Below are 23,546 nucleotides of genomic sequence, written 5' to 3' on the forward strand. Positions count from 1 at the left end.
TCCTAAAAGCAAAGAGGTTTCTATCCTTAGTATGGTCCTGTCCGTCCGTTGTCATGTTGGTATAGGAAGCTGCCCCTCTGGCCACTTCCGTTGGTCTTTGTGAGCCACCCTCAGGAAGCACGCTCGGCAGTAGGGCAGTTGCAGTGTGGCCGTGGCGAGCGTCTGAAGTGGTAAGATCTCCGGCTAAGCGCGTGTCTGTTAAGTCCGTAGGACAATGGATTTCTTAAGTTCATCCTAACTGAAAATTTAATCACCTTTATTTCGGGTTTAGGTCTAAAATATCCAATGTTATCTTAAATTGCAGCGCAGTATAATTCTCGTGTGAAGTTCAGATTATTTTTTGGTAGTTGCTTTGTTACTACTTTGTGAGTAAAGTGGAACCACGTGTTGATCAGTAACTCTAACTAAGATCAATCTTAAATGCGAATGCTTGTGTGATTATAACGTCTCGTCTTGACTATATTTTCAATATAGCAACTTTTCTTTATGTTCAGCCCACGTGGGGTGTACTTTGCGAGACCACTACCACGTGCTTATATAACTGTTTGACCCATCAGGTTAATAGTAAGACGTTAGTAACCAGTTCAAGGTTTTTCTTTTGTCAATTGCTTTTCGATCTAATTTATTTTAATTATCAAAATTATCGTGGAGTTGTACGCTTTGTGTAAACCAAGTTGACCACGTGAAGCATGTGGTGTAATCATCAAAGTAGCCCTCAGCTATTCTTTTTGCGAAGATTTCACAAAGAGTTAATATGAATTTAGTATACCAGTGTGTGGTAACTACATGACGGACAGGATTGTGGTATGAACGCAATTTCTTTGGGTAAAAAAACTGAATCTGTTGTTTGTGGTTAATTTGTTCTTGCTTATGTTTCAATGTTCTTCGTGTGTTATTTTATGAATGCAGTGTTGTATACAGTCTCCCAATCTTGGCTCCATATTTTATGTGTTCCGTAAGATTACAATCTCACATTTTTTCAATCGTAAATAAGGCACCAGCTCAGTTATAACTCACGTATAATATGCTGAAATTTCAATGAACAATCTTAAAATAAATTTCCAAATATAAACTGATTTCTTTCTTTTTATTTAAATTCTCCTTTTTATATATATATATATATTACCAGTTTTGTATGACTATTAAAAGATTATCATTAATGTTAGTCTGGCTGGTAAACCTAGACTAAATATCTGATGAAACAGTTGCCCAGTAATCCACGGTTAACGTCCCCAGACAGATCACGGCTTTTAACCCACTTTCATTGTCAATTAGCACCGATCTCAGCATACCAAATTAGAGTTGCAACATTACACATGGCGACCCTGTTCTGTGATTCCGCTAGACTCTGGAATCTCTGAAATGTTAGATTGCGAGCGTGTTATAATCTTAATTTTTTTTCCCTACAGCGCTCAAACAACTTCTGAGTTGTTTCCGAGCAGACTTTCAAAAGATTCACGGCGTTGTTGATCGGCGTTGCGTTGTTTGTCTTGTTGTGTTTTTTTATATTTGTGTGTTTTATATGTCTGTGTGTTTTTTTATTCTCGCTTGTAAATTCCACTGTTTCGATCTAAGATAAAAATTTGTTTTGCGTGTGAAAAAGTGCGTACTAGGTTGGGTATCTTTCGTGTGACTGTCGTAATTTTTGTGGGACACATTTATTTTGATTTGTGTGTCGCATACCGGTTATAAATTGCACTAATGCAGACACGTAACCAAACTAAAAGTAAGCGGTCCGACAACCTAACCAACATGGACCAAGGGGATAATTTAATTTCGAATGTTAACGCGTCGGGCGGTTCCGAAAATGCAATGGGGAATACTTCAGACGAAATGCAAGACAGGACGAACGGGCTCACATCAGAGCCACAAATTAATTTGCCTCCAACTAACCAAATTGATTTGGCAGAACTCATGAAAGCCTTATTGCAACAAAATAAAGAATCATTTGAAAAATCGTTCCGAGAACAAAAAGAATCATCAGAAAAATCGTTCCGAGAACAAAAAGAATCATCCGAAAAATCGATCCGCGAGCTAGGCGAACAAATGACGCATAAATCTGAAAAATCGATCCGAGAGCTAGGGGAACAAATGACGCAGAAATCTGAAAAATCGATCCGGGAGCTAGGCGAACAAATAGACGAAAAACTAATCCAGCAGACAAATAAAGTCGACAAGTCGATGCAGAGAGTGTCCAATGATATCTCACAAAGAATAAACAATCTGGCAAGTGAGATAAAAAGTGATATTATGAAAGAATTTGGCCGTACATTTGAACAAATCGATGATCGTCTGCAAGCTTTAGAACAGAGCAAGCGGAGGGGCGATGCCGAATCTAAAGAAAGCGAAGAACGGCTACTTAGGAATTTCCAAGAGCTGAGGGAAGAATGCCAAAGGGAGCACCAGCAGGTACTCTCGAGTGTCCAAGAGGTGGAAACGCATTGTCCCACGTCCGTTAGCAACACAATAGCGGACGACAGTTTAGCGATCCACGCGTTGGAACAGCAAGTAGAACAATTGAAGCAGACTGGGGCGGAGGACAAGAGACAAATTGATGATAAGATTGCGGCATTAGCGGACATTGTAGGCACGATGAAGTGACGGAAAGCGAGAACAATACTACACCGGTAGCGGCCGCAGAGACCGAAGAAGTGCGTTCGCTTCTGAGATTTCAGAAGGGACAGTTCGAAGTGAACAGGCAAAACAGAGCTGTAACAGGCGAATTACAAGAACGCGTGGCGCATCTGGAAAACCGCATGGCGTGTGATTCCGAACTCGTCAATAGCATTAAAAATAGCCGTACGAACAGTGCAGAGAGGGACTCCGGCCACGAGGGAGATTTTGACGACAGGGAAGATTGTAATTTGAGGCGTCAATAGCCTTAAAAATAGCCGTACGAACAGTGCAGAGAGGGACTCCGGCCACGAGGGAGATTTTGACGACAGGGAAGAATGTAATTTGAGTGGCAGACATGAGAATAATAGAAACATTCAAGGGCCTCGCCAGGAGGAAATGCGGGGATTTGATTTCAAACATTTCCTTATGGTGAAAAGGTTTGAGATATTCCGAAATTCGCAAAAAGGAATACATCCACGAGCATGGCTCGAGCAATTTGAGTTCTGTCTTCCTCCCGACTGGGCAAGTTCACATAAGATAGAATATATGTGTGGCTATTTGGAAGGCGAACCGGCGATTTGCATGAGGTCGGCAGCGCGTCATTGCAACTCCACTCGGGAGTTTCGACAAGCCTTTCTGTCCGCCTATTGGTCGGAAGCGGCACAAGATAGGGTCAAACATGGCATAATTATGCTGCCAAATTTGAACCAGTCTGGTTTCGGCAGCCCTGCACGCCTATTCGACCACATGCTGCAGGCAAATCAATTCCTATACGACCCATACGGGCCTGCGGAACTAATTAGGATATGCATCACCAAATTGCCGATGCACTTGCGGCACGTCATTCTTGCGGGACGATGCAAAGAGGACGTGGAAACGTTTAAGACGCTTCTCCAAGAGTTGGAATACAATACAGGAGAATGCCCGCCTAATCAGGCACAAAGTTATTACGGGGCACAGCAGTGCGATCGCAGTCGTGGCCGTAGTACTAATCAACGGCGTGACTGGTCGTCGCGACGCGAACGGAACTATAATCGGGACCGGCCGTATAGAAACTGGGGTAACAGTCGCGAACACTGCTGGAACAACGGTAATGATCGGCGACGTGGACAAGATCGTGAACGCTACAGGTACGGCAACCAGAATCGATACTACGATGAATACGGTGGGAATAGGACTGTAGGCGGAGCACCTCATGATGTTGAAATTCGGCCGGCTAACCCTAGACATAATCCAGCAAATGGAAATGAACAAAACCGGCAATGACAAACGATCAGCGCAGAAGGCACCCAATCGGAAGAAATGAGCGACATGGCAAATGACTAGAAAGGACAGTGAGGACTAGAGAGGACGGTGAAGAGAAACAATTGATTAGTTTACATTTGTGATAAATGCATTTTGAATAATATGTTGATAAAAATTAATGATAAAGATGTTTCTATGTGATGGATTGAAGTGATGTTTTAATTTTTTTCTCTCCTTGTACAATTAGGATTTAGTTTGATTCAAACGTGAAGATAAAAGGTTTCTTTGTGAACGAGTAAAATGCTGTTTATGTTTTTTTTGTGTGTAAATTGAAAAGAGCCGCTCCTGAGAGAAGCAATATCTGCGTTGAATTAATGCAAAACTCAGGGGAATATCCGATCTGTGGGTATTATGGGTCTGGCAAACCCAGGTCCCCAGCTGTTAGTAGCCTTGTTTCCGATTTTCTGCTTTCAGTGCCACTATCTATCTATTACTATTCTATATCTGTCAGTATAAATGAGGATCTCTTACTATAGTATGCGTGCTGTATGAATATTTTAAGATAGGAGAACTCTGAGAAAGGAATGAGTAAGTTTGGAATCTTGAAAACAGGATGCGATAATACGATTGTTGAACCATTGGCTTCCAATATGCGATGATATGTTAATATTGATGATATATGTGTTTTTTGTTCTTTATAGCTTAGTACGTAAAGTGCTGTCTGTGGATTTCGTAAGTATATTGATTCTCTTCAAGGTGAAAGAAGAATTGTGGTTTGTGTAATTTACGTGGCTCTGAAATATTATTGTGGTAGTCAAATACGAGCAGCTTTTCAGCAAATGGAGAATGGAACGGAAATATGGATCCTTTTTGTAGTCTTGATTGATGTTGAGCCAAAGCCTAAAAAAAAAAATTATTCTGCGTTAATACTTGTCCTAGAAAAGCGACGTTTATGTGTTTTGCTGATGCTGTGAGCATTACAGCTTACTGTTTTCGCTGGTGCGGGATGCACTGCAGCCTATATGATTTGTACTGAGGAAATTTCCCTCTTGAAGGTAGAGGATGATTAAATAATTTTGATTATGGGAACGAAGGAAAGCTTGGTTTAAGGTAATAAGGATAAAGCAAAACATTTGTCATTTAAACTACAGGAGGATTCGGATCTTTTGTGTCTGTTGTAAGTTCAATATGTTAAGATGATACTGTTTTACAGAATAGAGGTGACCACAATTTTGCCATTCATGAGAAATGAATCCAGAATAACCACCACAGGCGAAATAACTGATTTGGAAGCGAAAGGTAACGGAAAGAAGGAACGAAATCGCAGCAGAATGGGTAAGAAAATGTAATATAACCTTTATAATGCAAATATTTTTAACCTTCTCAGAGTCATCTGCGTGATTAATTGTTGTGATAACGTAATTTTAGGTGAAATTTTCTTACTGTTTTATGTGTGAATATATGAGTATGATAAATGTATAATTGCGAGTCTCTTTTCAGGTGTGTGAACTGGTATAAATGTTTTGGCGTGTAAATAACCATTGTTCTTTTTAATGTGTATGTTTAAGGAAAGTTCTCCATATTTATCATGTGACAAGACGTATGCCGCGAGCGTCAAGAAGAGGACGAATTAGAACCATGTTGTAGTGGTATATACACGGTGTTGAAATAGCATTGAAGTAGCTTATTGGCTTAACTAGTAGTGGATAGAAGTAGAATATTGAGTAATGCATGTTTATGGGTGGTTAGTTTGTAGAATAGACAACAGGTGTGCATGTATGTGTGTGTAAATAACATGTGAACCCTATGCTGTCCTGACCTATACTTGCACAAGGCATAATCCTATTCATTTTAGTGAATTAATAAATAGCATTTGATTTATTAAAACGTAAGTGAACCACATTAGTGATGTGGATTTAAATATTATATTGTCAGTTCATTTAAATTTTTATTTTTATACTGTCAAGTCATTTCACTTTTATATTTTTAACATTGTCAAGTCATTTAAATTTTATTTTATATTGTCGATTCATCTAATTTTTTTATAAAAAAAATATTAAGTCTCACTTTGTTCTTAAAAATTGTGAAAGACAATACTAAGTGGTATTATGTATGACATTGTGTAATCACATAAGGATGATGAAAAATTTCTGTGAATGCAGTTGAGAACGTGAAAGCGAACCGGCAAAACTCTTAAGAGACAGCGAGAGCAGCCGGACTAGTTGTAAACTGGCGGGTTTCCCAGCAGGACACGCTGTCAGCCAGGCCACTTTGGGAGCGCGGCCGACAACAAAAGAAGGTACGCGGCAAACACTTTCCCTTGTACCTGGAGCTAATGGGCGGCCGCCCCGGGCGACCCTTCCTCGAGGCGATGACCTGAGATGGGCGAGCGGTCCACCGCGCGGAAATCCATCTGCTGGCAACGCACCACACGCACGCGACCGTGACGAGACGGCCGCGGTGAAACAACACAAGGGGCGTGGAGCCTTTTGACAGGTACTGCCCAGAGAAACTTGCAGACGTCAACGACGCCTATCGACATTTCCTGATGGATGCCTACTGTCAAGCGACAGTAAATCATGGTTCGATGTTCTCTGGTCGCTAAGGGTGGCACAAAAGAAGAGCCATTAAGTGTTATCCTTGCCCAGGAATATCAAACCGGCGAGCCAATTGAGGATAACCCAAGAATGTAACAACACAAAGGGCGTGGAGCCTTTTGACACATACTGTCCAGAGTAACTGGCAGACTTCAATGACGCCTATCAACATCTCCTGACGGATGCTCACTATTAAGCGACAGTAAATCATGGTTCGATGTTCTCTGGTCGCTAAGGGTGGCACAAAAGAAGAGGCATTAAGTGTCATCCTTGCCCAGGAATATCAACCTGGCGTGTCAAACGAGGATACCGCACGAATTTGACAACACAAACATGGAACCAAATCGAGATGACGTAACACGGGAGAAACTTCATGAGAGGGCAGAGATGGCGGGATCGCACGCAACAGATGGACAAAAAAATCCCTACTGACAGCTGCGGCGACGAACCCCCCCTCTTTCCCCTATATTGAGCCTCGGAACTGTGGAAGTACTGAGTGTGTCAGTGAACAGTGATTATACGGTTCTTAGTCCAGTGCATATATGTGTGTTTCTGTCAGAGAAACTCTGACTCGTGTGTTTTGCAGGAGTTCGATTTATAGGTGTTTATTAGACTGACTCTTGTATTTTGCAGGTGTTCTATTTATCTTTTTTAGACTTTGAATCTTGTGTTTTGCAGGTGTTTTATTTATAGGTGTTTTTTTTGTTTTAGATGTTGACTATTGTACTGTTTTATTTATCAATGTTTGTTTTTGTGTGATGTATTAGATTTGTGATATTTTGTTTCGTAAATTCATTGCTGTGGCATTGCTTCGTTTATCAGTCAGATAGCTTTTTATTCTCATTGAACTGTGATCGATTAGCATTTGCATGGGGCATATTTACTGTGAGGAACCCCTTAAGGGTAACAATCACATAATTATTGTAGTTTCAGTATAATGACACAGTGCTCATTGTTTGCTAGCTAATTGAAATATAGTAGAGTGATTAAATGAGTGCCACATAGTTATTTTAATTCTACAAATTATTAGTTTTATACGATATAGAATTTTTTTGCGATAACCACTTTGTAAAACATGTTTTTTCTCTTATCATTTTGTTGCTTTTGCAGATTGTGCATTGTTATGTTCTGCTTTTTAATACCGATGTTATTTGATGTTCTTTTTTTAATTGCTGTGGCACCTTTGCTATTTTCATAAATTGTGCTTGTTAATAAACAGTCATAAATTTTCCTGTGATCAGTTGGCTCTGGCAATGAGCAAATACTGGTGAACTCCATAAGGGTAACAACCAGAAATTGTTTTCATATTAATGACACAGGAACCATTGTTTTTACTTACTGACCGAATTAGGTCTACACTACCTTTTAAATAGGTGTCACAGAGTGTGTTCTTTTTTTTCTGTTTGAAATTGGTAGATTCTAAAGATGTGTTGAAATTATTGTGTTTTAGCAAGTAGCTGGTGTCCTTTTGCCTTTTCTTTTACACTTTTGGTTTAAGTAGGGTGTGAGAAGCCTGCTTGGGAATGTCCTAGCATGGCCAGAAAATTCCCTGCACAGTCTTTTCCCGGAGCGTTGGGGTTATGAAAGGTCTCTGTTGGATTCCTTTCATGTTTAATTTCTTAAATCTGTTGCCATTTATGGAATAAATTCCTCTTCTAAATGTACTGTGGCGTTTCTGACTATCTGGGAGGAGACTGAGCAGTGGAACGTGTTACTTTTACACATAAACAAGAATGATCTGTCACACTACTACACTTTAAAGCACAGTTTATATGTAATTCTTATATGTAATTCATGTCATACAGTCTCATACGGAACCTACATCCACTTTCTTTTATTTACTGTATATGATAAGATACTGTCATCCCCCTTCCCTTTTGTGTGAGAGGATGAATGAGCATATGTATTTCTAGTTGCATGCTTGAGGGTAGCAGACAAGGCTGTCTGCTAGAGAACAGTAGGACCAACGTCGGAACAGGTAGCTACGCTTCCTAAAAGCAAAGAGGTTTCTATCCTTAGTATGGTCCTGTCCATCCGTTGTCATGTTGGCATAGGAAGCTGCCCCTCTGGCCACTTCCGTTGGTCTATGTGAGCCACCCTCAGGAAGCACGCTCGGCAGTAGGGCAGTTGCAGTGTGGCCGTGGCGAGTGTCTGAAGTGGTAAGATCTCCGGCTAAGCGCGTGTCTGTTAAGTCCGTAGGACAATGGATTTCTTAAGTTCATCCTAACTGAAAATTTAATCACCTTTATTTCGGGTTTAGGTCTAAAATATCCGATGTTATCTTAAATTGCAGCGCAGTATAATTCTCGTGTGAAGTTCAGATTATTTTTCGGTAGTTGCTTTGTTACTACTTTGTGAGTAAAGTGGAACCACGTGTTGATCAGTAACTTTAACTAAGATCAATCTTAAATGCGAATGCTTGTGTGATTATAACGTCTCGTTTTGACTATATTTTCAATATAGCAACTTTTCTTTATGTTCAGCCCACGTGGGGTGTACTTTGCGAGACCACTACCACGTGCTTATATAACTGTTTGACCCATCAGGTTAATAGTAAGACGTTAGTAACCAGTTCAAGGTTTTTCTTTTGTCAATTGCTTTTCGATCTAATTTATTTTAATTATCAAAATTATCGTGGAGTTGTACGCTTTGTGTAAACCAAGTTGACCACGTGAAGCATGTGGTGTAATCATCAAAGTAGCCCTCAGCTATTCTTTTTGCGAAGATTTCACAAAGAGTTAATATGAATTTAGTATACCAGTGTGTGGTAATTACATGACGGACAGGATTGTGGTATGAACGCAATTTCTTTGGGTAAAAAAAACTGAATCTGTTGGTTGTGGTTAATTTGTTCTTGCTTATGTTTCAATGTTCTTCGTGTGTTATTTTATGAATGCAGTGTTGTATACAGTCTCCCAATCTTGGCTCCATATTTTATGTGTTCCGTAAGATTACAATCTCACATTTTTTCAATCGTAAATAAGGCACCAGCTCAGTTATAACTCACGTATAATATGCTGAAATTTCAATGAACAATCTTAAAATAAATTTCCAAATATAAACTGATTTCTTTCTTTTTATTTAAATTCTCCTTTTTATATATATATATATATATATATTACCGGTTTTGTATGACTATTAAAAGATTATCATTAATGTTAGTCTGCTTGGTAAACCTAGACTAAATATCTGATGAAACAGTTGCCCAGTAATCCACGGTTAACGTCCCCAGACAGATCACGGCTTTTAACCCACTTTCATTGTCAATTAGCACCGATCTCAGCATACCAAATTAAAGATACAATCTTACAAAAGGTATAGATTAATGTTAGTCAGGGCCATTCTTTTGTAGGGATTTTTGCGTAGCGTTAAAAATATTGTGTGTCAGTTCAAGCACAGTCATGTATAAATGTTCTAAGGGGACGTTTCAACTCAATCACTTACTGACGAAAATACACACAACAGTGATTACTTGATTTGCAGACACACGTAGAATGTCTGCGACCGTTGTTTCAAGATTTCGTATCTGACATTACATATGACAGCCAGATCATTTACGTCATCATACTGGCATAATTCGGCAACCTGATAACGTTCTATGGAACGAAACCATCGTGACACCTTAAATGTCTATTAATACACATGTTGTTTTCAATAATCATTAACATTGACATGATCAGGGTTATTTCCTCTCTTTCTCTCTCTTTGCTAGGGTTTAGCACCATGTGCATTGTACTTTGTTTTTCATGATTTGACATAGTTATTTTATTTTGACTTTGTCGGTGGATACCCTTCCAGTCACCATGGTGTTAAGTTAACATAAAGGAGGGCAGTCGTGTGCGTCTACTGTCTGAGAATTGTGTAAACTTTCGTCTGTGTGTTTTCATGTAGTAACTGATTGCATATCGTATTTTCTCAGGCGGAGATTACGGACCAGCTCATCATTTGTCGACAACAACATGGAAAACCCCTTGGAAGGCAATCTCAGATTTGCTGGCGTACGAGACCAATGGTGGATTCGATCTGGGTCCGGTAATCTCTGAACATAATGCGATGCGACTTAAGCTGTACCATCACATCGATCTTACACAACTTTACCGCCGTTAGATTAAGACGACGCCGTGGCACTAGGAAGGTCCAGCAGTCGCACAAAGAGGAGTCATGTAGACCACAATGAAGATTTGGGTTTAACGTTCCGTCGACGACAAGAGGAAAATCCTCACGATGTGCAGAAACAGTAAAACAACATACACTCTTATTTAGTTCTATCGATGGCAGCAAAGACTCACTGCATCTTCTACTTAAGACAACAACAGCGACGGGAGCCTGCCTAATTTGTGGCAGCGAAACCACATCCCAACAGCCTACAGCTCGCCGAGATTAGACGTAGCTTCGCCCATGGCTTGTACATCCTCCTCCTTGTCGTCCAAGATGTACCCCGTAGTTGTGTAGCAGGTTGGGGTCTAGTGATTGGTGTGGGAGGGGGGGGGAGAGGGGGGAGATGGGCGGGAGAGGGAGTACACGAGCTCCCTCATGTTTGTAAGATGACCTGTAAACCATTCTGACAAGACCCAGGAGCGCCAAGGTGGTGCATTTTCTTGCTGAACGTATAAATTGATTCCGAGATGTTTTATGTGAACATATCGTCACACAGCAGGCTACCGGATCGTTGAAAGACGACGATAGGTGCTTCGTACCATCCAGCTTGTACCTCCACCATCGTTTGCAAAGTTCGATGCTTCACCTCAAGTGATTTTCGACGTACTGGTTCCCCACAACAACAACCGTCTGCGTGTACCACGACTCACCAGTCCAGACGTCTCGCTGTAACGTGTGTTAAGGGGTTGGCTCCTGCGTCCGTATCTCCTTTTGTCTCCCGTGACACACAGTGAGCGGCGATATAAATATGGGCTGGCCATTTGGTTGCTTCACAGCGAGGAAGTGGTTCTCGGTGGTGTGATTTCGTCACAAGGTACTGTTGTCCAGTACTAAACTAGCCAATGATTTACCGTTCGTCCGATTTTAATATCCGAGATAGTCGACGGTGCCGCCTCTCATCTTCACGTTGTAATCTTCGCATGTTCACTCTGGCAGCGGCGCTTTTCACTGAATCGAAGCACTCTCAGTACATCTTCACAAATTATTTTTTCTATACGCTGACATTTACGTTTGGCTACCACCTAGTGCCTAAGACAGGTCGCGATTTTACAGTATTAAATTGTGTATGTACTTGAAGCTAATTTGGTTTATATGTGTATTAACAAGGTTGCAGCTTTATATACTTTGAAACTTGAAGGTAACCAAGGAACACAAATGTTTAAAATTAATAATTTAGAGGTTTTAGAGGATAAGCAGACAGGACAGAGTTTACGTGTCTAGACTGCCACCACCGATAGACCCACTGTCCAGGAGGGAGTCTCTCAGAACATTACCGAGCCTCTCACTCCTGGTTAGCTACCACCCGATCAACTACTGTTTGCTGTCCGAGGGCGAAGACCACTTCAATATATCGAGCTTTTCACCCTTAGATGAAGTGGTCCTACTTCCAGTTTGCATTCTATTTTTTCAACTACACCACAGAGCAACGTGCGCTGTCTTACAATTCAGCATTCGTCTCACAATCTAAACATTTTTCTGTTTAACTTTGCACATGTACAGCAGCGCCGCCTACGAAATGGGTGGCGTGCGTTGTAGCGCATTGCTTACCGGGTTCGGTGGGAAACTCTTGCGTTCTTTTACAGACGACAGGCAGTTGGGCTTCATGTGTGTTTCACTCTGTAGTTTTCTGGGTATATGCCTTAAGAACATTTACGTGCAATAATATCTTTCGACTTCATAGAGAGGACACTCAATTTATAGAGGTTTACAGGCAAAGAGAAATATGGAGGGCCGCTTCTAAAGATTATCTGAATAAAAACTTGAGATACAATAGCCTGAGCTTCAAGTATCACATAAAACGTCCCTGATCATATTATTGTGAAGAATAAGATAATTTCGAAATAGGAAAACAGAGAAGAAGACTACAAATTTATGAAAAGTGGATATGTAAACTCTAGGCGAATATTCATATTATGGCGACTTATTCGTACAGCAGAAAATTTAAATGAAGGATATTGATGAGGCAAAAAAAAAAAAAAATACAAAACTGGAAAACAATCTCCGTTCCACTCAATCCTAGGGTCTAGGGACTCCCGAATTTGTCAAGTCCGAGGGTATTAATCTATATACAATCATTTCGCGTTGAAGTCGTGAAAAGAACTGTTTACAAAATAAAATATAAATGATGTAATGCAAGTCAATTAACTTTCCATACAACGACTAAGAATCCCTCGAAAGAAATCCTCAGTTTCAGAAATATTCGCTATAACGCCTTCTTTTGAAATGCAAATAAATAGCTCGAAATGGTACGTAGTCGACGATTTTCAGCTGACAAAATGATATTCCCAGGTTTATCGCTGTTGTTTCCCAAGCAGAAAATCTAAAATCTCTTGTGGCCTCTGCAAACGAGACGTCGCAATTTGTATTTCTCGTACCTCTGTTGTTTAGATGCTGCTTTCGCCATAGCCGCCTTAGAGTTTTCATTTTCTGTCACGTTTCATCACAGTAAACCAAACCAAAATTACTGAGCAAAGAAATGGATTCATAAAAGACTGCCTGAACAATGAGGCAATGTGTGGGGGCGAGAACATGCATGTGTACGTCCCTTCTTCCTATTATTTGTGCATGTGCTTTTCTTCCCGCGCGCCTGTGTTTGTGCAAGAGGAAAGAGGCATCGTGTGGGCATGCCTTCACCGTCTGGTGCATAATTTTTCCGTAACCCTCCTGTGGCGATCAAAAGTCACGTGTAATTATAACCCTATTTATACTTTTGTTACTGGAAGTTCGATAGACTTCGACCATATGCTCATGAATTTGTATGTCGCGAGTTGTTTGATGTAGTGGTCAATGTTGTTCCATGTATGGGATATATAGGGCGTGGACAAAAGTCTGGGAAAACCAACAACGAAACACATTACTATACCTCATACTGAGTAGTAAAACCGTTGGCAGTCAAAACAGCTTCCTGTTGTCTCGGAATGAATCAATACAGGTGCTGTATGATTGTCAGTGGAGTGGTACAACCATAATTTCTGAACATTAGTGTACTTCAGATTACGATGATGAAGGTAGATAGTGATCACGCACCCTTCTCACCATGAAGACCACAAAGGCTCCGTAATATTGTTATCTGATGACTGCCGAGGCCACTGTTGATGGAGCAAAACGTCCACGTGCTCACAAAACTAGTCCAGCATGATGGCAGCTGCGCGAACCGGGGCTGTGTCCTCTTGGAACACAGTGTCACCATTAAAGAACAAACATTGTACCTCAGGAGGGACCTGACCAGCCAAATTGGTCACATGCTCCTTGGCGATAAAGCGACCTTGCATAATAACCATGGGGCCCTTGGATACCTCCCCGCAGGGGAGTGTCATAGGACCGTTGCTATTCACAATATACATAAATGACCTGGTGGATGACATCGGAAGTTCACTGAGGCTTTTTGCAGATGATGCTGTGGTGTACCGAGAGGTTGTAACAATGGAAAATTGTACTGAAATGCAGGAGGATCTGCAGCGAATTGACGCATGGTGCAGGGAATGGCAATTGAATCTCAATGTAGACAAGTGTAATGTGCTGCGAATATACAGAAAGATAGATCCTTTATCATTTAGCTACAAAATAGCAGGTCAGCAACTGGAAGCAGTTAATACCATAAATTATCTGGGAGTACGCATTAGGAGTGATTTAAAATGGAATGATCATATAATGTTGATCGTCGGTAAAGCAGATGCCAGACTGAGATTCATTGGAAGAATCCTAAGGAAATGCAATCCGAAAACAAAGGAAGTAGGTTACAGTACGCTTGTTCGCCCACTGCTTGAATACTGCTCAGCAGTGTGGGATCCGTAAGAGATAGGGTTGATAGAAGAGATAGAGAAGATCCAACGGAGAGCAGCGCGCTTCGTTACAGGATCATTTAGTAATCGCGAAAGCGTTACGGAGATGATAGATAAACTCCAGTGGAAGACTCTGCAGGAGAGACGCTCAGTAGCTCGGTACGGGCTTTTATTGAAGTTTCGAGAACATACCTTCACCGAAGAGTCAAGCAGTATATTGCTCCCTCCTACGTATATCTCGCGAAGAGACCATGAGGATAAAATCAGAGAGATTAGAGCCCACACAGAGGCATACCGACAATCCTTCTTTCCACGAACAATACGAGACTGGAATAGAAGGGGGAACCAATAGAGGTACTGAAGGTACCCTCCGCCACACACAGTCAGGTGGCTTGCGGAGTATGGACGTAGATAGATGTAGATGTGGCTGCTCAAATGGTCACCAAACCCATGCCATGTCACTCCTGAAACGTAAGCTCGGCCAGAAGCTGGAAACAGTGCGCAACAAGATTCATCCGGTCAAGTGATTTTCGTCCTTTGCTCCGCAGTCCAGGCTTTATCGCTTCGGCACCACGCTTTCCAGTTACGGGCATTTTCAGCGCTGATGAACGGATTTCGTTTTCCAGCTCGCCCTGCTGTTCCCTGCTTATGGTGCTCCCTTCGAGTTATTTTGATGCTGACAATGTTCGCGAGAGTGGCATTCAGTTCTGCCGTGACTTTTGCAGCTGTCGCCTTCTTATTTTTCTTCACAGTCTTCATTGACGACCGTCTCTCACGATCATTCAGCACAAACCTTCGTCCACGTGGTGACTTAGCAGATGAGGTTTTCCGCTCCCTCTGTATGCAGTGTACATCTTGGATACTGTGCCTCGATTACCTTGTTTACAGAAGCACTAACAAGTTGCCTACGGTTGAATTCACTGAGCGCCGATATAATGCACTCACAACTTCACAGAACACTTTCAACATACTGAGGACATTGGGCGTATACCGTTCGTGGCCAAATGCAACAGCGCAACCTGTGCGTTCGACTAGTATATGCAATTACGTTGAACCGTGCATTTCTCGCCTTGTTTCCATATTTTTATCCAACCGGTATAGGTTTCAACTGCGTTGGAAATAAGCAATTGTAATACGTTACCTCGCCTGTGTCGCTGTCGCCTGATTTGACAACAAAACTGCTGTTGTCCACTACTGTTTGTGAAGTCATTCGTCGCCTGTGCTTATAGCCGTCCATTCTTTCGCTGCTTCGTGTAACGTTCTAGATATGAACCGTCGTCGAGTGTGGTCCACAGCGCTTGATCTCTATCTTATTTTATGTCATCGTGTGTGCGTTTAGTCGTCTTTTCTGCAAATCAACGTCTGCAGTATAGGAGTGTGTGTTATGGGATCGCTCCCTCTCCACAGACACAATCAGCCTCCTGACCGAGGTATACACGCAGTAAATGCCTGTACCATCTGTACACTCTTAACAAATCATCAGATAAGGAGCACCGTGTGTGTCGTGCACGCACTACATGCCCACGTTGTAGACACGCAGGCGTTGCGTTTCTTGTCCATCCTGCACCTCTTCTGTCACAGCGGCGGCCGCTGCCAAGTCTGATATCACTACAGTGACGTGACACACCCAATAAATGCATTCGCCGTGGCGACAGAAGTGCTCCCTCTGAAACATAGCAGCTATCTCCAGTCTAGCTGTTCGTGAGTGTAATGAAGAGAAAAATTTAAAAACAGTATGACTGGCCTTCATTGGCACTTGTAGAAAAAAAACTTGAATGTGCTGATCATGTAGTCCATTGCTATCATCCTATTACTAAATGCCCTCTTTGTCGTTGTATGACACTGGTTTACAGTTTGAGGGAAACATGCACTAATGTAGCACAGACGAAAGTAACATGGATGTCCGTCATCACCCATATGGTAACTGTCTGCTGGGATCGTCAAAAAAATCTCCACAGCTGCTGGTGCGTTCCTAAAGCCGTCGGCACATGGACCGTGCATCCGAACGTTGAGCGTTGAGTGTGCCGAGTTTCTGACGTCATAGCGTGGAATAGCACGCTCGCGAGTTTTTCCGAACGTGCAGAGCAATATCTGTTATGTCAGATATTCTGAGCGTGCGTCTGAGCGATGACCAATGAGATGGCAGATCGCCACCGACGTCCCAAGCACGCTGTCTCCCTTCAGTACAGAGTTGTGAGGCGCCATATTGGCATTCATTTCAAGCCTTTATGTATATATGCCGTTTCTCAGCACCAGCAAATTGAGAATCACTGCAAAACCCATGGTTAACTGTACGATTCGTTCCAATAAAATAATGAGAAACATCATATTCGTGGCAAAAGAAGTATTGTAACTTGCGTATTATGAGAGTAGGCTACTTGAAGGCAGCGACACATTGAAGATCCACCCAAAACGCAATGTTCTTCGTATAATTTGTTATAATTAAATTTCTATTAATAACATATCTACGATTAAGCTTTTCAGCAAGGGGTAACAAAATATGATTAGTGACAAAATCTGTGATGTTGGTTTAGGGGAATGAATAGCGTGATTGTTTAGTACTGAGTTGTTTGTTGGGGCGGTGGTTCGCATATTGACACTTCCAAATTTTCTTTCCTAACATTCGCGTTTTTATTAGGTTCTCATACTTTATTATTAGTTTAAAATAAGTATATAGTATAATATTTGATGTTATGTAAATATAAGTTCAACTTTTCTTGAGGGATGGCTTTCTTCGATTGGCTTAATCTACAGGACAGCTTGCACTACTTGTATAAAGATATTTTGCTCCTTTTTCTTTTGCACTTCGTAATTCAAATATTGCAAAGATTCTGCTGCTGGGTGGGAACAGTGATCAAGTAAGACTGACCTTGGGGTTTTACTAAAATGTGGAAATGATGAAATAATGTTTATCTTATGCGGAGAAGTATTCCAAATTTGTAACGCACTGTTTGTAATGGAACTTTTATAAGCCTGTGTCCTTATCGATTGAACATGGTACTTTCCTTTACGTGGACGATGGAGGAAGTGTGCGTTTTAATAGAGCTAACGTGGGAATTTTATGTGCGCCCATTGAGTAAACAGTGTGATTCACGAACTACACTCCTGGAAATTGAAATAAGAACACCGTGAATTCATTGTCCCAGGAAGGGGAAACTTTATTGACACATTCCTGGGGTCAGATACATCACATGATCACACTGACAGAACCACAGGCACATAGACACAGGCAACAGAGCATGCACAATGTCGGCACTAGTACAGTGTATATCCACCTTTCGCAGCAACGCAGGCTGCTATTCTCCCATGGAGACGATCGTAGAGATGCTGGATGTAGTCCTGTGGAACGGCTTGCCATGCCATTTCCACCTGGCGCCTCAGTTGGACCAGCGTTCGTGCTGGACGTGCAGACCGCGTGAGATGACGCTTCATCCAGTCCCAAACATGCTCAATGGGGGACAGATCCGGAGATCTTGCTGGCCAGGGTAGTTTACTTACACCTTCTAGAGCACGTTGGGTGGCACGGGATACATGCGGACGTGCATTGTCCTGTTGGAACAGCAAGTTCCCTTGCCGGTCTAGGAATGGTAGAACGATGGGTTCGATGACGGTTTGGATGTACCGTGCACTATTCATTGTCCCCTCGACGATCACCAGTGGTGTACGGCCAGTGTAGGAGATCGCTCCCCACACCATGATGCCGGGTGTTGGCCCTGTGTGCCTCGGTCGTATGCAGTCCTGATTGTGGCGCTCACCTGCACGGCGCCAAACACGCATACGACCATTATTGGCACCAAGGCAGAAGCGACTCTCATCGCTGAAGACGACACGTCTCCATTCGTCCCTCCATTCACGCCTGTCGCGACACCACTGGAGGCGGGCTGCACGATGTTGGGGCGTGAGCGGAAGACGGCCTAACGGTGTGCGGGACCGTAGCCCAGCTTCATGGAGACGGTTGCGAATGGTCCTCGCCGATACCCCAGGAGCAACAGTGTCCCTAATTTGCTGGGAAGTGGCGGTGCGGTCCCCTACGGCACTGCGTAGGATCCTACGGTCTTGGCGTGCATCCGTGCGTCGCTGCGGTCCGGTCTCAGGTCGACGGGCACGTGCACCTTCCGCCGACCACTGGCGACAACATCGATGTACTGCTGAGACCTCACGCCCCACGTGTTGAGCAATTCGGCGGTACGTCCACCCGGCCTCCCGCATGCCCACTATACGCCCTCCCTCAAAGTCCGTCAGCTGCACATACGGTTCACGTCCACGCTGTCGCGGCATGCTACCAGTGTTAAAGACTGCGATGGAGCTCCGTATGCCACGGCAAACTGGCTGACACTGACGGCGGCGGTGCAGAAATGCTGCGCAGCTAGCGCCATTCGACGGCCAACACCGCGGTTCCTGGTGTGTCCGCTGTGCCGTGCGTGTGATCATTGCTTGTACAGCCCTCTCGCAGTGTCCGGAGCAAGTATGGTGGGTCTGACACACCGGTGTCAATGTGTTCTTTTTTCCATTTCCAGGAGTGTAGAAACATACCTCAACTGCCGCTGGAGTGCGTTGCGTTCACGTATGCCACGTTGGGGCCCACGTACCGTATGCACAAGTCGCATCGTTCCTGAGAGTCAGCAGCACCTTGAGTTTGGCACGCTCAGCGTTAACGTTGGACAGCACGGTCCGTATGCCGACGGCTTAAGCCTGTTATTGTTCGCGGGAGGTTGCCTGACATAAAATTTTTCCGTTGCTGAGTACTTACGAAGGTATTAAGTTTCTGAGTTTCATAATGACTTTATCTTTCACTATCACTGTATTCGAGGGTAAGGTGAAAACTTTTCAGTCTTGCTGGAAAATGCTTTGTTTTTAGATGGACTTTTGTTGACATGAAACTGTGCAGAAGTTTCGTTTTAACCTTAAGTACGAACGCAAAGTCTGGTGATCAGGAAATGTTCGCCACTACTTGTTGCCCCTTTTTACGGATAGATAATGTCGCTGATTATGTCTGATATCGGCGGGAATGTAATGCATCTCCTTTGATTGGAGAGCCGCCTGTTTTGTCTATAATATCTCACGCTGGAAGATGGACAATATGTGGGAGGAAGCTTACAAAAGCTACATTCGGCAGATCATCGAGTATTTTTCGACGGTCTGGGATCCTTATCAAGTAGGACTTATAGAGGAGATAAAAAATATCCAAAGAAAAGCTGAGCGTTTCGTCACAGGTTCGTTTAGCAAGCGCGACAGTGTCACGGAGATGCTCCTCAGACTCTAGTGGAAGGCACTGGACGGGAGGTGCTGCGCATCAGCGAATGGTTTACTGAGTAAAATTTCGAAAGCGTATGTTCTGTACAAGTTCAAGCGGACATATGGCTTACATCGGCGTACATCACATGAAAACAAGACAAGTTTCCGATCATTCTAGGTGTCATCGTTTTACCAGCCCACCATTCGCGATTGGGACAGGAAAGGGAGCTAATTATAGAGGTAAAAGAGCACTCCCCCGCCACTCATCGAAAGCTGGCTTAAGGAGCATGGTTTTTTTTATCTAAATGTATGTGTACGAGGTACGTCTTAAACATTCGGTGAGTGGTCTCAGAAAACAAAGGATACCAAAGCTACAAAACTAAAACTTTTTGTGGCGTTCAGAGTAGTCACCATTTGCTCCAACACATTTCTGACATCGTTGTACACCTGTCGCAAACGGTCAGCAAACGCTTCTTGCGAAATCGCTCGAACCACCGTGGTCGCGTGCTCAGCTTCGTCCCTCAACGCACGAAGACTGTTCTTCAACACTCTCCTTATTCTCTGTATCAGCGCTGACAAAAATTTTTTGTTTATTCGCCATGAATTAGGCCTTAAGGGCTTATTCTTTACAGGCGTTGCTCTTGATCACGGTGCATTGAGGGAGCCTTGAAAAGTGCTGACAGTTCAGTTCCCATCAGCTTTACAACCGAAGTGCGAAGTGTGTTGTAGCTAATGATGACTAATTTTAAGACGAATTACAGTACTTTGTTTGCAGTTCTTGTTTCCCTTATTTTCTAAGACTATTCACCGAAATTTTCAGACAAACCTTGTAGAAAACTCACGTACTTGACGGTACTGTCTTTAGCTGTTCTTGTGGTACCGTGAACGCTAGAAAATTCCGGTTACTTGGTAAGCTGGGAGCATACGTGTGGCGTTCTTCGGTGTTGTATGTAGCGACACAGTAACGTCCTTGTTTCTGTGTATGGAAAAATCAGTTCGAGAAGCCTGCTGCGAAATCTGTTAGAAATAACACAGATGTGAGTAAATCAAGTTGACTGTGTTTCTTTTTTAAGACTTATTCATGAGCAAGGCAAAGGTGTCATGTTACGCTGATGTCAGAGTCGTAGAAGTCATCTATCAATAGACAAACATCTCGCAGCTATTACATAGTACATGTCGAAGGACGTTTTGTAGCAATAATAGCATCTTCCTGTTCTGTTTCGCTCACATGTGGAGCGAGGAAAAATAATCGTATGATTCCTCAACCCTATGATCTCTTTTTTCTTGTCCTTGACATTTCTGCACGTTTTGTTGAATACAACGGAGCTATTGGACAGCTTATATCGAATAACTGTTTGATAAATTTGCCGAAGAAATTTCGCAAAAATATCTGCTAACTTTAGAAGCGATTAGTTTTTACGCTCCGAGGATTTTCTCTGTGATATGGGTTGAACCAACCTATTAAGATCCTACCAGAGATTCTCTGTATTCTTTCTTCTCTGTATTCTTCTTCAGAACAACCTCTAGCGACGAAGCAGTTTCCTCGAATAGATCGTTCTACAACCTTTTCTGCGATATCCTTAACAGCAGTACTGTACACTACAAAATCCCCATGACTAAGCTAATCTTTTTTTTATTTCCTTTCCTATTACTAATGTCACCTGTTCCTTCCCTATTAATAATTTCATGTGTTATATCCATTTCATAATGTGCAAGTTAGAAACGTTTAAATTTTAAAGGAGCGCTACAGGTTGAGAGATGAAAAGCGAAAAAGAGTTGGAAGATCAGTTAAACGAAATGAATAATGTCTTGAAAAGAAGACATAGGGTAAATATCAACGAAATTATAACAAAGATTAGGATAACGTCTTGAAAAGAGGTTTGAAGACGAACATCATAAGAAGTAAAACAAGGATGATTAGATGTAGTTCAATTAAATCAGACTATGCTGAGGGAATTAGATTCAGAAATGAGCTTAATTCTTGGTCACCCTTGCTGTATAAGGAGTGCAAGATTGATTCCAATAAGCAGGTTCAAGTGCATGTAGGCTACAGTAATTACGCATAGATGAAGGGATTTGCAAAGGATAGACAAACGTGAAGAGCTGCACCACACCAAACTCCGTACTGAAGACTAGGACAGCAACAGCTAAGGGTTTATTTCCAAATTCTTGTGGGTCTTACCTAGCATATGTCGACCCACAAAAAGCGCAGACATTCAGTACACTGAATGGAGTAAATAGCTCGCTCTGCGGTTCTCGTCAATCATTCTTCGACGATATTTCCATGTAGGAAACATCTTCGGAAGCAAACTCTTTGACGGCAGTGTAGGCAAATCATTTATATATATATCGATAGGCGCTTCCTTTGGGGATAACTGGGGAATCAAGCTGGCTGTGGCCTTTCTCAAAGAATCTTCGGAAGCGATTCCAGGCAACTTGGAAAACGACAAACTACATGCTCTGGCGGGATATTGAACAGACTCTGATACGCGTGAAAGCAGGTGAAATAATGTCAAGAATTGCTCTTGCATGACTACAGCAGCTTGATGATACGGTGTGAGAGCAGTTCTACGTGAGGAGACATGACAGGCGGAGGATCTGATTAAATTATCTGCGATAGGCAGCACCGCACGAAGGCCCATTTTGTAACTTACTGAAATCGCTGCTAACTTCTCGCGGAGCAATAACGACTACACGCCGAGATCGTATCTTGTTATTTGGCGCAGCACTGCAGGAGCGAAAAAAGGATGGCGGTGTCATACCCATTAGGCTGATTGTAATACATATTACAGACGGTACGTGCCCGTAATGGGAAGAATGGAACTGTGCTAATAAGACACTTGTTAATTTCTCGGAGTTGTTAATTACAGTCGGAAGACAAAGAGGGCTCGTTGTGCGCTTGGCGGCCGGGCGTGCACCATCGGAACCCGAGTTTGAGACTGGTCCGGTAATGGACCAGCGACTAATTAGCTGCCTCGGCTATCGAGTCGTGATTACCGCGTCTTCTTCCCCCCTTCTCCCCTCTCCCCCCTGCTGCACCCGTCCTCCGCCCACCCTTCACCCTTTCCTTTCACCCTCCCAGTGAACCTGCGGCCTGCGCTTCAGTCAACCTGTAATTTCGTTTCCCACAGCCACGTGCAAATTAAATGCTCTCTTAAACTGCCATTAGGCCGCGGGGACCCAACCTGTGTTTAGCTCACAGCTCAGAAGGAAAAAAATGCCCTTCCCTTCCGTAGGAACTCACCCCTAGCGTGGCCTACTCTGCTGAGATATCGAGCGCCCTTTTTCCGCCCTCCCCCCCCTTTCACCCTTTACCCCACCACCACCCCTCCTGCGGAGGTCGCCACGTTCCATCAGATGCCGCCCCCTTCGCTGCAATTCGCATCTGGCATCAGTATGGGCACTCTCGTTAATTAGCGACGGTGGACTCTGTTTAGAGGTAATTTCTGTGGCATCCGTTCCGTGATCCCCGGGCAATTATCAACCTCCGTCTTCAATGTTGATTTATACTGCATAATGTGTAGGATGTATTCCGGCTCAGTCTTTAATTGCAGAAGCAGGTATACTGATTAATAACAGTGCAATTTCTTAAGAATATAGGTTACGCATATCCTTTCATTAGCAAACAACAATCAAGCTTCTTATACATATTTACCAAGTATCTTAAGATTAATACTACAAGCAAATATGACTTCCCTTTTGGACGCTAATGAAAAGTGTATGTAGCACAAGAAATTACATGCGGACTTCTGAAACTAAGTTACGGATTTTTTCCCACCCTAAGATCATTGCGCTAGTGTAATGTATTGTCACAAGAGAGTACATGTTCCGGGAATCCTGCAGAAACAGTTCAGTTGTGATACAGATATTCTACAGCTACATCTACATGGATAATCTGAAAATCACTCGTAAG

The sequence above is a fragment of the Schistocerca cancellata genome, chromosome 8 (assembly GCF_023864275.1).
Source record: "Schistocerca cancellata isolate TAMUIC-IGC-003103 chromosome 8, iqSchCanc2.1, whole genome shotgun sequence".
NCBI classification, from domain to species: domain Eukaryota; kingdom Metazoa; phylum Arthropoda; class Insecta; order Orthoptera; family Acrididae; genus Schistocerca; species Schistocerca cancellata.